At 39.9% G+C, this 5,111-nt stretch overlaps 1 pseudogene; it reads right to left on the reverse strand.

Annotated features, from left to right (window-relative positions):
* Positions 1–288: 288 nt before the first annotated feature.
* Positions 289–4,120, reverse strand: LOC109461020 (gamma-aminobutyric acid receptor subunit alpha-5 pseudogene; annotated as a pseudogene).
* Positions 4,121–5,111: the final 991 nt, after the last annotated feature.

Below are 5,111 nucleotides of genomic sequence, written 5' to 3' on the forward strand. Positions count from 1 at the left end.
TTGTTAGGTAATGCTTGGAACAGTGAAAAATATACTTATTTTGTTTGTAAACTATCAGTGGAAGATATTGAGTATCTGAGTGTCAGAGCCATTGTTTCTGTGACATCTTTGAAACATCTGATGTTATATGTAGAAGCATCAAGGCAATATTATTTGTACATATTATTAAACATGCAAAAATTTCATGAACGATAGTGCCCAAATATGGAAAATCCTTCTGAGCTCAACCTCTCCTGAGTACCATTCCATGGGAAGTATGGCTCTCTTGGAGTTTCAGAGCATGTCAGGTCATTTCAGAGAGGCAGCCCCTTTAATTACTGGTTCCTTATTCAAATATGTTGTCAGTAAACTAAGTTGAAAGTGCACAACAAGACTGGGAATACAATTTGGGACACTTTGTCAATACTGCTGATTCTGCTTTAAGTCTTTTTGTTTTCAGGGGTCTTCTCTTCCGAAGGTTTTACTGAGACTAAGAATGCATTGGAGACCCCTGCCAGGGCTGCTCCTTTGGGATGTTGGGGTGATAGGTCATCTTCCTGGTAGTATAAGCATTTGTTGACTTATTTAGTATGAGTTTATACTCCTTTTTCTTGATCTTGGAACCTTCCAAGGGTTTCTTTCCACCCCAGGCCCAGCCTTTCTTTGTGAAATAGTTGACTGTGGCAAACTATCAGCACGGAGAATACAAAAGCATAGCACACAGCAATGAACCAGTCCATGGTCGTTGTATAAGCCACTTTCGGCAGAGAATTCTGGGCACTGATGCTGAGGGTTGTCATGGTCAGCCCTGTGGTCTCCCCAAACACTGTCCTGGCTGAGACGGATTCTCCGTTCAGCCATAAGGACACCTGTGACAAGATCGTGGTCATTATGCAGGGAAGGCAGGTTGGATGACAGAGTACCCAATCTTCCTCTTCAGGTGAAAACGAACTGTCATGATGGTTTATTCATCTGTGCTGGAGCTGGTGTTCTCCGTGCCCACCGTCTGCCCCATTGGGTGGTTCTGGTTCAGCCTGGAGCCGTCTTCTGCTACCACCACCAACTTCATGGTGCCATTGGTCCAAACATAGATGACTTCGGAATTAGGGTACACATAGTTGCCAAATTTCAGGGGGCAAGCACGGGCATCCATCAGAAAGTCCTCAGGTTGCATTGGGCACTCTGCAGAGATCGTCAGGTCTCTGAGGGACTCACCTACCCAGCAGCTTGAAAGATGCCAGGGACACCTGGGGAGGAACTGAACTGCCTGGCTTCAGGGCAAGTGCTGGAGGGGCAGCCTTTTCCCAGACAGAAGTGCTGGCAGATGTCACTGCTCCTTTGTTCAGCTCTCCCACCACCCAGCCTGCAAGAATAGGCAGGCACCAAGCCCAAGTCTCCATCAACTTGACCAACACCATCCTCCTACTTCTGTCCCTTGAATTCCCAAGAGCCCACCCCACCCAACTAGCTGGCCCACTCGAGCTGCCTCCAGTGTCCCCTCCATACAAATGACCTCTCTCAGCTCAGGCTGCAGACTTTCCTAAAATCCCTCAAAGTTTGACCTGCAATTAACTTTCTCATAGAACATAGACTATATCTTTTCTGCCTTAGAGAATTTATCTTTTGTTGAAATTTGAGGTTTTTTTTTTTTAAGTACCTAAATTTATAAACATCTACTTTGAATATGATTTCATTAATTATATTATTTAGAATCTATAAAGTGATTTAATATTTTTCCCTATTCATCTGTCAAAGACTGAGAAACACTCTTCTTGTGTTATGAATTGTTCCTTAATTTTTAGTAGTGTTTAGTTTTATATTTTTGATATTATGTTATTCACCTCAGGTAATAACTATATATTTTATTTTCTTTAATCAGTAAAATTGCTCTCTTCATCCTGGTAAATGCCTTTCGCCTAAAATTCCCCTTTGTTTGATGTTAATATAACCCAAATGACCCCAGACTCCATTAGCCTGTGGGTACTAAGGATGCTCCATTAATATTAATATACTAATTTGCTAGCTCATTAACCCCTACCTGTATAACAGTAGGACCTTGACCTCTACTTAGGAAGTCTCTAGGCAGTATCTGACATGTACTCTGAAAATGTAATCTACTCTTCCTAGCTACTGGATGTCTTTGAAGACAGACTCTGGGCTTTTGTTAGCTTTTCTTGCTGCTGTTGCTGCTGCTGCTGCTGCTGCTGCTATGTACGAGGTCTGACATTTAAGTTCCCGAACTTGCCACCGTGCACTTACCTTCGTAGCATTGTACAAACAGCTCAGTAAAGCTTTATAACCTTGTTATATCTGTCTCACAGCTGTGTTCGTGTCGACGTGTGTTGGTGTCTTGCTGAGTGGCATTCATTATTGTTGCGTGTTTTTATGTGCTGTTGTGAGAATGTCTGAACTTGAATTAGAGCAATGAACAAATATTAAATTTCTTATTATACTTGGCAAGAATGGAAGTGAAATCAGGGACATGTTAGTCCAAATTTATAGGGATAATGCCACGAAGAAAACTCCAGTTTGCAAATGGATTAAACATTTTTCTGAGAGAAGAGAATGTGTCACTGATGAAGAGAGGTCAGGATGGCCAATAACAAGCAGAATTGACAGAAACATTGCAAAATTATTGAATTGTGCGTCAAAATCATCAGCTGACTGTGAGAAGCATAGCAGACCAAGTAAACATTGATAGAGAAATAGTAAGGAAAATCTTAACTGAAAATTTTGGCATGAGTATGGTGTGAGCGGAAATAGTCCTGAAGGAGCTCACCGATGAACAAAAGCAAAGGAGAGTCAACGTTTGCCAAGACCTTTTGGAGAGACAAGGTGATGTTTTGGGTCGTGTTATCACTGGTGATGAAACATGATACCAAAACGACCCTGAAACAAAGTGTCAAAGTGCACAATGACAGTCAGCCAATTCTCCATGACTAAAAATGTTCCATCAGTACAAATGAAAGTCAAACGATGTTTCTAAACTTTTTTGATATCATAGGGATTATTCATTATGAATTTGTACCTACTGGACAAACAGTTAACCAAGTTTACTACTTGGAAGTGCTGAAAAGGCTATATGAAAAATTAGATAAAAATAACCTGAATTTTTCACCAACAATTCATGGCTCTTGCATCATGACAATGTACCAGCTCACACGACACTGTCTGTGAGGGAGTTTTTAGCCAGTAGACAAATAACTATATTGGAACACCCTCCCTACTCACCTGATCTGGCCCCCAGTGACTTCTTTCTTTACCTGAAGATAAAGGAAATATTGAAAGGAAGGCATTTTGATGACATTCAGGACATCAGGGTAATATGACAACAGCTCTGATTGACATTCCAGAAAAAGAGTTCTAAAATTGCTTTGAATGGTAGACTGGGCACTGGCATCAGTGCATAGCTTCCCAAGGGGAGTACCTTGAAGGTGACCATAGTGATATTCAACAATGAGATATGGAGCACTTTTTCTAGGATGAGTTCATGAACCTAATTGTCAGAACTCGTATGATTGGCCTCCAGGCCAGAGACATTCAGTCCTCATGGTGCCATAACAGTGAGGCTGTCTTCTGTGAAATCAGAAGGTAAATGTTTTAGAGGGGTTCTCTTATGAAGGTGTGCTACTGGGGAATCAATGAGACCACTATTCAAGCTATCATTCAGCCTTTGGTTTTCCCAAGACACATATTTGTTGAGAGAAATTTGAGTAATAATTGCTCAATTCGGTGCAAACACTCCTATCTAAACTCCAGGTCTGATGTGAATCATCATGCTGAATTCTCTCTTTGCACAGGTGACTGTTCTCTCAAGTACTGCACCTCCATAAAATTTGGTTTCCTTTGGAATACATTCTTTTACATTTTAAAAGACGTGTCTATATGATAAAGCTTTCGTTTTTAGAGTGCCCTTTATTTTGCTAGGTATATTGTGAATGATCTTACTTAAACCTCATGACAACTCCATGGCAGAGAAGCTGTGATTATTCCCATTTTGCAGATGAGAAACCTGAGGACAGAGAGGTTAAGTAACTTGCCCACGAAGAGCAGGCTCATTTCCATAGCCACCAATATTCATAGCATTTTCTGTCTTGGGTTCATTATTTGATTCATCTTTCTGGTAACTGAAATATGTCATCATGTACTTTTTAAACAAAAAACTGCTCTAGGTTGTCCACATTCTGAGTCTTTAAATAGAGGTACTATATTATGTCTTCACCGTGCCTTTACTTATGATAACAGAACTTGGGTCATTATTTCTCTCCCTGTAAACTGGAAGTACAACATGATGTGTAACACTTTAAGGATAACCAGATTCTTTCCTTAAAAATGCAGATTCCTGGTAAGAGTTCAAATCATTCTGATGCACATGATTTGTGGACGATACCTTGAAAACTACTGTGTGGTGGTTGGTATTACAGTCTGACATCAAACAGATTGTTTGAATCCCTGATCTACTTCTTATTAGTTCTGGGGACAAGGAACATAGTTCTTAACTTCTCTAAGCCTCACCTGCAGAATGTGACAAATGATAACACCTATGTCTTATCGCTGTTTTGAGGATTAAATAAAATAATGGCTATCAATATGCAGCATAATTCTGGAAAGTAAGTAATTGACAAATGTTTGCTATTTTTATAATAAGTATTATTATTAGTTGCCATCTCCTTTTTTACCTTTATTTGTTGTAAAAAATAACAGTATTGCCCTCATTTCTCTTTATGCATGTTTATTTGAGTAAACTGGTGTAGTATTTGCAGGGAAGATGTGCCTGAGAAGAGCTAGATCTATACTATAGAGGGTTTGAAATCTACACTAACTGATATCTAGGCTGGATAGGTGTACTAGATACCTGCTATATCCATGGTGCTCTTTTAGGAAAATGCAGCCATGAATCGCCATATTTTGTGTCATGCTAACCCTATCATCCAGGCACCATTAAATCAGGAATAGGCACCCAAAGACAACTGATAATGGGTGAAACTGTGAGATATGCCTAGCATGAAAACTCTGCCCAAGAGTGATGTGTTAGTTTGTTGCCACATAACTAACCCAGTTTCTCTGTGAGGTATACATGATACAGTATGAATATATATTATAAAACAACACATGAACTACAGATATAACTG

Source organism: Rhinolophus sinicus, chromosome 7 (genome assembly GCF_057876585.1).
Source record: "Rhinolophus sinicus isolate RSI-liver-muscle chromosome 7, RSI-T2T, whole genome shotgun sequence".
In the NCBI taxonomy this organism is placed as follows: Eukaryota; Metazoa; Chordata; class Mammalia; order Chiroptera; family Rhinolophidae; genus Rhinolophus; species Rhinolophus sinicus.